Below are 11,126 nucleotides of genomic sequence, written 5' to 3' on the forward strand. Positions count from 1 at the left end.
TATTGACACAATTAATTACATATATTTGTATACAGCTGTATACTTTGTAAAGTGTGCACAAACAGTAGCTGTATGAATTGTAACTGAAGATCCATGAAAACCACTAATAAATGGAGAGTTGACTAAATGGGAACAGAAGTAAGAGCGCCTCCACTCATCGTTCATCAGCTAGTTTGGTGACAATAGGGTGTGGGCTTTTCTTGTTTGTCATGGTGTCTGGCTCATAATATGCACTTAATAAATATCTGTAGATTAAAAGAATTAGAAATTGATAACTACAGATGAAACAGTCCATTGAATGAAATACAGTTTCTTAAGCATTGATTTGAATATGAGAATAAGAAAGATGTCAACAATTAGTTTTCTAAGCCCTTGTAACTAGATGGTAACACAAATCTCTATAAGGGAGAAATTGTTCATTTAAAATGATGTAAGTGCATGGGACAGTGGATGGGCAATTGGAAGAGATATACAGTCAGAGAAAAGGACAGGGCAAGTTTAGCGTAAAGACATGTTCTGTAACCAATGACATTAGAGATGAGGAAGCAAGACCTCCAAACTCCGGCTTCCAAAATTGGAGAGACAGACAGGAGAATACAGATGGTCACAGCTAACAGCAGAGATTCACAAGTAGAAATCTCTGCGGAAACAAGACTGCAATAGGAAAATTTCAACTATAATTGGCAAAATACTAGAGGTTGAGAGAAGACAAGTGTGAGCATTAGAAACTCCAGCAAGATGCAGTTATATGGGGGCCCATATATTTTTGTGAGTTTTACTTCCAAAAGCTCGACCAAGTTCTCACAGTAAATATCGGGTGGAGGGGGGGCATACTCTCATACTTCCAGCAATGGGAGGGGAAAACAGAACCGTATTGAAATATACCAGAGCTTGAGTTCTCAAAAGGATGTGCTCTCAGGAAAAAAATAGTTAACCAGAGCCTAACCTGCTGAAGTATTATCAGAGACTAACTCCAACACACTCTAGCAATGTTGTCCCATTCTGGGAGGGGGACTGAAAAGCACTGTGAAGTTCGCAGTCCAGACACATAGGCTCATTAAAAGACAGAGACCTGAATCATTGGACTGTGGGATACTTTCCTTCCCCCATACCTTACTATCACGTTACGAAAGACTTATTCACAGCAGTTCCCGTTTACAGCAGTTCCTTTTACCCAGTACAAGATGTTCAGCTATCAAGAAAAACTACAAGGCACACTAAAAGGCAAAACAAACAAACACACAAACAAACAAAAATCATGATTTAAAGAGACAGAGTGATCTTAAGAAACAGACATGGGAGGGATGTTGGAATTATCACACCAGAAATTTAAACAACTGTGTTCAATATGCTAAGGGCTCTAATCAATAAAGTAGGTGGCATGCAAGAACAAAAGTAGTCAACATAAGCAATGAGATGGCAATACTAAGAAAAAACTAAACTAAACTAAAATAAAATGCTGGACATCGGAATCACTGTTACAGACATGAGAAAGCCTCTGATGTGTTTAAGAGTGACTGAGCACAGCTCAGGTAAGAATCTCTGAGCTTATGAATATATCACAATAGAAACATCGAAAACTGAAAATCAAAGAGAGCAAAGACTGAAAAAAAAAAGAAAACAGACTTTACTTTTTCAAAGCAGTCTTAGGTTCACATCAACGTTGAGGGGAAGGTACAGAGATTTCCCGTGTACTGCCTGGCCCCACACACGCATAAACTATGTCCTCGTTACCACTATTCTATTGACAGTGGTGCATTGTTGTAGGGTGTGAACCTACACCGTCAGCATAATCACTGAGAACATAGTTTACACAAGGGTTCACTCTTGGAGCTGTACATTTGATTATTTGGAAAAATGTCTAATGACACGAGTCAACCATTATAATATCATACAGAATATTTTCATTGCCTTACAATCCTTTGTGCTTAAATTAAAAAAAAGAAAAAAGCCTAATAATTCTTCAAACCACTTCTAGATAGGATATAGAGTTTTCTACAAAGGATACACTTCATTGATAATTAGCTAGCTATCTTGGTGAGAGAGAAGGTGAATACATTACCAAAGAAAAATAAATGTGGGCTTAGATAAGTGGAGACTTTATTTTAAAAGAGTATTATAATACAGAGGAGGCTCTGAGCTGAGTAATTTGGAAATATCTCAAAATCAAACAAACCAGAAAAAAAAACAGCCAACAGGGACTTTGCAAGAGAAGAGAGCGATGGTATGAGTGTGCAGGTGGCAATCAGGATGCATCAAGAAACATTTGTCTGTGTGGTTGGCTGATTCTCAGAAAGAGCTGCTGAGGAGGGAGAATATGCACCTAGTGCTTTAGTGCTGGCTCAGATTTAGAGGCGAGACAATGTTTAGAGAGGCGTGTGGAGAGGAGAGAAGCTGGATTGACGTTTGGTTCAAGCCATAGTTTAGTGGGTAAGTTTAGGGCAGTGTGTGAGCGATCGGTCAGTAGGTGATAAAGAAAGGTGATTCATATTTGTATTTAGAGATAATACGAGCTCAGTTTGAGATACTTCATTTTTTTTCCAACTACAGTTGATATTCACAGCATAGTGGTTAGACAGTTATATAATTTACAAACTGATTCCCCAGTTAGGTTAGCACCAACCAGGCACTATACATAGTTATTACAATATTATTAACTATATTCTCTATGCTGTACTTACATTCCTTGACTATTTTGTAACTACCAATATGCACTTCTTAATCCCTTCACCTTTTTCACCCATCCCCTCAATCCCCTCCCATCAGGCAACTATCAATTTTTTCTCTGTATCTATGAGTCTGTTTCATTTTGTTTGTTCATTTATTTTGTTCTTTAGATTCCACATATGAGATCATGATATTTGTCTTTCTCTGACTTATTTCACTTAGCGTAGTATCTCCCACATCCATCCATGTTGTTGCAAATGGTAAGATTTCATTCAGTTTTATGGCCAAGTAATATTCCATTGTATATACGTACCACATCTTCCTTATCCAATCAACTAATGATGGGCACTTAGTTGCTTCCATATCTTGACTGTTGTAATTGCACTGCCGTTGAACATAGGAGTGCATATATTATTGTTTTGGATTTCTTCAGATAAATACCGAAAAGTGGAATTGCTGGGACATAAGGTCATTCTGTTTCAGTTTTTTTGAGGAACTTCCAAAATCTTTTCCATAGTGGCTACACGAAGTTGCAGTCCCACCGGAGGGTACAGGAGGGTGCCCTTTTCGCCACAACCTCACCAACAGGTGTTTGTTGATTTATGGATGATGGCCATTCTGACAGGTATGAGGTGATATCTCATTGTGGTTTTAATTAGCATTTCTCTGATGGTTACTGATGTACATCTTTTCATATGTCTATTGGCCATCTGTATGTTCTCTTTGAAGAAATGTCTGCTTAGGTCCTCTGCCCATTTTTTAATTGCATTGTTTGTTTCTTTGTTTGTTTGTTGGTGTTGAGTTGTATGAGTTCTTTATAAATTTTCTATATTAATCCCTTATTGGATGTATCATTGGCAAGTATCTTCTGCTTTCAGTAGGTTGTCTTTTCTTTTTCTTGTTTTTTTTTTTTTTGATGGCTTTCTTTGCCATGCAAAAGTTTTTAGTTTGATATAGCCCTATTTGTTTATTTCTTTTCTTTTGTTTCCCTTGCTCCAGGAGATATATCAGAAAAAAACAAAACAAAGTATTACTAAGATCAATGTCAGAGAGTTTACTATCTATATTCTCTTTTAGGAGTTTTATGGTTTCGGGTTTTACATTTAAGTCTTTAATCCATTTTGAGTTTATTCTTGTAGATGGTGTAAGAAGGTGGTCTAGTTTCATCTTTTTTCACATATCTATCTGTCCAGTTTTCCTAATACCATGTATTGACAAGACTGTCTTTACCCCATTGTATGTTTTTGCCTCCTTTGTCATAGATTAATTGACCATATAGTCATGGTTTATTTCTGGGCTCTCTATTCTGTTCCTTTAGTCTAAGTGTGTGTTTTTATGCCAGTACCCTGCTGTTTTGATCCCTATGGTCTTTTAGTATAGTTTGATATCAGGTATTGTGATACCTTTAACTTTGTTGTTTCTCAAGTTTGCTATGGCTATTCGGGGTCTTTTGTGTCTCTATGTAAATTTTAGGATTATTTATTCTAGTTCTGTGAAAGATGCCATTGGTATTTTGATAGGGATTGCATGGAATTTACAGATCGCTTTGAGAAGTATGGACCTTTTAACAATGTCAGTTCTTATCTGTGAGCACACTCTATGCTTCCATTTATTTGTATATTCTTCCATTTCTTTCATCAATGTGTTATAATTTTCTGAGTACAGGTCTTTTACCTCCTTGGTTAAATTTTTCCTAGATATTTTATTTTATTATTTATTTTATGCAATTGTAAATGGGATCATTTTCTTAATTTCTCCTTCTGATAATTTGTTATTCATATATAAAAATGCAACCAATTTCTGAACATTAATTTTGTATCCTGCTACTTCACTGAATTCATTTATGAGTTCTTATAGTTTTTTGGTGGACTTTTTCAGGTTCTCTACAGTTAGAGAACTTCAATATGGAATAAATTAATAAGGTCCTTTAAATGAGAGACTCACAAGCTTTTGTTTCCTAGTACAAGTTTCTAGAATATAAGATTCCTATTTATAAAATTTTTGACAGTATCTGCTTACACATTTTATTTACTCGCTTACTACTTGATTATTTAGGTTTCAGTTATACTGATTTGATCTGAGAAAGTTTCATGGATACAGAGATCTTTCAGCCAAAACTTAAATAATATAAAATAATTATAAGAAGAGATATTACAGAGACACATACATATATATTTATAGTATATATTATATATTGGTAGAGTTGAGATAGAGATTAACTCAAGGAAATGCAAAGTATGACATTTCTATAGACCTTAGAAACAACACAATTTATAAACATAAGAGATCATCCCTCACTTTTTCAAGAATCCTTTTTCAAATAGCTTTTGATTGTTCAGTTAAAGTGTGTTTATGTGAAATTTTGCATTAAATGTTTCCACAAAAACATGAATCACACGCATTCTTTATGGTACCAGAATCCAGCTTTGATAGTCATTTGAACTCACTTTGAATGCAGATATTCATATCTCTCTGTGGATATAGATATAAATATTTTAACTTTTCAAATTGTGAAAATGTGACACCAAAAACATAATGTACACACGGAACTAAAATGCAGTATGCTACTACACTGGTATCTGCACTTCAAATTTCCTTCTCTGTTAATTCCTTTCAACTTCATTAATATTCAAAATGTAGTGAAGATGCACGTTATATTGTAATGACCTTCAATTCAGTCAAAACTCAATTCAAACTGGAACCTCAGTGTTTGTTCTATGAATGTGCACTGAGCTTATCTCTGTGTGAAGGTGCTATTTTCATATCATCAATGTCCTGTAATGCACAATTTGTGATTTACACATCTGTGAGAGCTTCACACAGTCATATATTTAGTTGATCCAAGAAATCTCAGCTCATATGAATACAGGCAGTCAAACAAGGTAAAGAAGTAAGCAATAAAGGGTCAAATTTTCTCAAATAAAAAAATCAAAGATGATCTAACTGGCAGAAAGAAAATGGTCATGTTTATTTCAAGAGAATTTAGATAAGGGAACACCTTATCTAAAATGTGTGGAGAATTTGGCAGAGTGTCATTTTTATTTATGGTTTAATGAAAAGGAATTACAATGTGCAATTCTAAATAAATAAACTTTCTGAAATGAGAGAAATAGTTAGGTTGCAATAGAAAGAGTATTTCAGTTAGAGTAAACCAACATCTAAGAAGAAATTCAAGTAATACAATACAAGACCATTCTGGACATTCTTTTTAAATTTGGGCCTATGGTATAAGTTGTAAAAATGGAGAATTTGGAAAGGGGCTATATTGTGAAATGTCATGATCATTTTATTCTCAACTGCAGGTATTAGTGTTTTTGTTGGGGGTGGGTAGATACTATTTCTTTTGAATAGGACAGGTATATAAATGGAGTTAAATTTTTGTGACGATTTATCTCATCAAAAGGTATAGGTGTGGTTATACAGGCCTGAAGATCAGTCTGGACACATAGTAAAGAATTGACCTGGGCAAAATTTACTTTACATGTAAATGAGGGAATCATTAGAGTGACAGAGTAGAGAAAAATACAAACAGATAGGAAAGAGGGTAAGTGATATTTATTGAGCAGCTATTATATGCTTATTGTTTTGCTATACCTTATCATATCTAATTTTTATAATGATTCATCTTATTATTATGCCCATTTGAAAGATTAGGAAATTGAGGTCCATAGAAATTAAATAGTTAGCTAGAAAGTGCTAACACAGACATTCATAGCTGGGTCTGGTTCCTAAGTTCAGATATTTTCTACTTCCTAAAATGGTATCCTTATAGGATGAAGGTAAATAAGGCTTTTCCAATCATCAAGAATAAGGATTCTAGAAGTGGTGCATTTTCAAATAAATAGAGGGTTAAGAATAGCTATTTATTTACTTAATTGGAATTTGAATATATCTGTATAGTAGTTTCAGAATAGTTAACTTGTACCCCTGGAGGAACCAACTTTAGCAACTAGAATACAGTGCTTACATGCAGATTTCTCACTGTTGAACCATGAATTTACAGATAAATAATCAGGGAGTCTGCAAAAATCCATTTGGATTATAGAATAGAATTGGAGATAGTATGAACTCATGTTTAGCTTAATACAGGTACAGTAGTTACATATGTTTTTATAGATATATTTATATACACAGGTTAGTATACACACATGTATTTCCTCTCCTGTTTAGCTGAGGGCTTAGAAGAAGTGGCACCCTAATGGCATGAGCACAACTGGTGCCCAGATCCTGGTTTCTAACACCATTTTTCAATAAAAGGACCAGTGATCCTTATAGAAATGCTGATTCTAGAACAGGGGCAGGGAACATGCACGATGACCCTGGAGCATGTTGTACTGACAGGAAATGGAAAGCGCTCAGGAACACAAAAGCCCATATTGAGGAAAGTATATTAAAGGGGCACGGGAGCCAATTGAAAGAGCTCCCAATGGCCAAAGCTGGACCAATTTGAGCAACAAAATAAATAACTTAGTATTGGATTATATCAAGTGTAATAAGCATCCATGAATCCACACTAATATAAGTAAATGATTGAAAAAATACATATATGGAGGAAAGAAACAAATCTTCCTTATAGAAGAATTCCGCGTAAATTATGTTGATACAACACCCCCAGGGAGGTGAAGCATAACCCCCTACTCCCTAAGAGTGGTTTGTGCAGAGTGACAGCCTTCCATAGAGCACAGCATAAAAATGGGGGCAGGGGACGAAATAGTAATTTACAATAGAAAACCCCAAAGAACATTACCCCAGTCAGGTGATCAAGGTCAATATCAACAGTGATAAACAATGTTGATAGTATGTACCACGTATGCTATAATAAGAATACCCCCTTACCTATGTGTCTTCCTCCCAGAAATCACAACCACAGACTGAACATGAGACAACATCAGACAAATTCCAACAGACGTAAGTTATACTTTTAAATGCTAGTATTTTAGAAAAAATAATGATCTCAAATCAATAACCTAACCTGGTACCTTAAGACACTGGAAAATAGTAAACTGAACCTCAAGGAAGCAAAAAAAAAAAAAAAGACAATAATAAAGATCAGAGCAAACATTAATGAAATAAAATAAAATAAAATAAAAAACAGAAAAACCGTAGAGAGAATGAATGAAATCAAAGGTTTGTTCTTTGAAAATATCAACATAATTAACACACATTTAGCCAGATTGACCAAGAAAAAGAAGAGACACAGAATTACTGGAATGGGGCCTGCCCGATGGCTCAGGCGGTTAGAGCTCCATGCTCCTAACTCCGAAGGCTGCTGGTTCGATTCCCACATGGGCCAGTGGGCTCCCAACCACCAGGTTGCCAGTTCAATTCCTTGAGTCCCGCAAGGGATGGTGGGCAGCGCCCCCTGCAACTAAAATTGAACACGGCACCTTGAGCTGAGCTGCCGCTGAGCTCCCAGGTGCTGCTCAGTTGGTTGGAGCGCATCCTCTCAACCACAAGGTTGCCAGTTCCATCCAAGGGATGGTGGGCTGTGCCCCCTGCAACTAGCAACAGCAACTGGACCTGGAGCTGAGCTGTGCCCTCCACAACTGAGATTGAAAAGACAATAACTTGACTTGGAAAAAAGGCCTGGAAGTACACACTGTTCCCCAATAAAGTCCTGTTTAAAAAAAATAAAATTACTAGAATCATGAAAAAAAGAAGGAGTACTGCTACTTAACTAATAGAAAGAAAAATAATTATTCAGAAATCATTTTGAGGCCAATATCACCCTGATAGTAAACCAGAAAAAGACATCACAAGAAAAGCACAGACTAACATTTCTTATTAATGTGGGTACAAATATCCTCAAAACATACTAGCAAACCAAATCAAGCAAAATATAAAATGAATTATACACCAAATGGGATTCATCTCAGTAATGAAATGTTGTAATTTATCCTGCCTCCAAAATGTAACATATTAATGTAATTAACGTGTTACATTAATTTATAAATCAATTAACATAACACCTCATAATAATAACATTTTTAAAAATCATATGATCGTCTCCATAGTCACAAAGGGGAAAAAATTACAAAATCCAAATCCTTTCACGAGAAAATACTCAACAAACTAGTAATAGAAGGGAAATTCCTCAAGTTGATAAATGACATCTAGGAAAACCCACAGCTAACATCAAATTAATGGTGAAAGACTGGATGGTTTCCTCCTAAGGTCAGAAATAAGGAGTATATCAGCTCTTTCATCAAATGTCGTAATTTACTCCACAGAGACCTTACTCACTTTTCCCGTCCACAAGATATCCCATTGGTCCATTACACTGAGGGCGTTACGCTGACTGGACCCAGTGACTGAGAAGTCGCCACAAGTCTAGACTTATTGGTAATACATTTGCATGTTAGAGGAAATAAATCTGACAAAAATTCTGAGCCTTATATCTCAGTGTAATTTCTAGGGCTCCAGTAGTGTGGAAATGTTGAGATATCCCTTCTGAAGTGAAGGATAAACTGTTGCATCTGGCCTCTCCTACAACCCAAAAAGAGGCACAACACCCAGGGGCCTCTCTGGATTTTGGAGGCAACACATCTCTCTTTTAGGGGTGCTACTCTGGCCCATTGCTAAGTGACTTAAAAAGCTGCTAAATCTAAGTGGATCCAGGACAAGGATCCATAACAGATCCAGGCGGTTATGCAAGCGGCTCTTCTCCTCAGTTCATGCAGGATCCACTGGATCCAGCAGATCCAGTGACAGATGGCCTTTTAACATGCAGCTGCAGTCCCAGCTAGGTGGCAGGGTTCCCCAGAGGGCAAGTATGCTTTGAATCAGTGTCCAAGATGCGGTGCCATTTCTCCCATAGCCAGGATTTACGAGTCCAGTTTCACGTGGTAGAAATGAGTGGGGCACCACTCACTGTTACCCCCAGAGGTCCACTAACAAAGTATTTGCTTCCTGTCATTGTGATCTTATGCTTAGTTGGTCTACAGATATTAGTTCCAAAGGGAAGACTGCTTCCACCAGGTGACACAATAATGCTTTGTTTGAACTGGCAGTTAAGATTGCCACCCAACCCCTTTTGAGCTCCTCATTTTCCTGCATGAACAGGCAGAAAAGGGAGTTACTCAGGGTAATTGATTCCAATTACCAAGGGGAAACCGAACTGCTACTAGATAATGGAAGTAAGGAAGAGTAGGTCTGGAATACAGGAGATCGCTCAGGGTGCTCTTAGTACTGCCGATGGAGAGTTACACCAACTCAATTCAGACAGAATTACTAATGGCTCAGACACTTCAGGAGTGAAGGTGTGGGTCTCCCCACCAGGTAAAGATTCACAACTAGCTGAAGTGCTTGCTGAGAGAAAAGGGAATATAGAACGGGTAGTGGGAAAAGGTAGTCAGAAACCCTATCTATGAGCACATGAGCAGTTGCATGAAATAGGACTACAAATATTCTGAGTATTTCTTCTGTATTTTGTTATGATTGTTTGTGTGTGTATCTGATATACATTAGATTTGTTTCCTTTCCTCTTTTATCCTTTTATTACATAACATGTGATGTATTAATAATAGTAATATGTCAATTTTTAATTGTTTTACTTACTCCATTTTTTATATTAGTTTCAGGTGTACAAAACACCATAATGATTAGACATTTATACCCCTCAACATGATAAACCCCCTCCAAGTCTACTACCCCTCTGGCATTGTATATAGTTGTTAAAATACCATGACGGGATGTGAAGTACAACATAGGGAATATAGTCAATTATAGTTGACGTTCAACATTATTCTATTTCAGCTTCAGGCGTACAGCACAGTGGTCCGGGATCTACACAATCTATGAAGTGATCCCCCAATAAGCTCAGTATTCACCTGGCACCCTACATAATCTGTACATTATTGATTATGTTCCCCACACTGTATTTCACATCCCCATGACTATTTTGTGACTACAAATTTGTACTTTCTAATCCCTTCACCTTCTCTTTATACCCCTAACCCCCTTCCCATCTAGCAATCTTCAGTTTCTTCTCTGTATCTTAGTGTATATTTTTGTTTGCTCATTTTTTTTTTTGTTCTTTAGATTCCACATATAAGTGAGATCATATGGTATTTGTCTTTCTCAGTCTGACTTATTTCACTGAGCATATTTTCTAGGTCCATCAATGTTGTTGCACTCTTTTTTATGGCAGCGTAATACTCCATTGTATAAATGTACCACAATTTGTTTATCCAATTGTCTATTGATAACATCTTAATGTTAAGGTATAGAATATCGAGAAGAGGGAACATCATCCAAGGACTTTGTATTCTCTTCTGGGGAAATAAAGGGTTAATATATTTTTGGTTGTATGCAGGGTAATTGCATCATGTTAAGTGGATATATGTTTTGCAATTGTCATTACTTGGAGACTAATCATGGTTTAAGGAGTTGTGCATGTCAAGGTGACAAGGAATGGAACATGGGAATTATCTTAATGTGCCAACTTGGCTAGGCCATAG

This window comes from Rhinolophus sinicus, linkage group LG02, assembly GCF_036562045.2.
Source record: "Rhinolophus sinicus isolate RSC01 linkage group LG02, ASM3656204v1, whole genome shotgun sequence".
Lineage (NCBI taxonomy): Eukaryota > Metazoa > Chordata > Mammalia > Chiroptera > Rhinolophidae > Rhinolophus > Rhinolophus sinicus.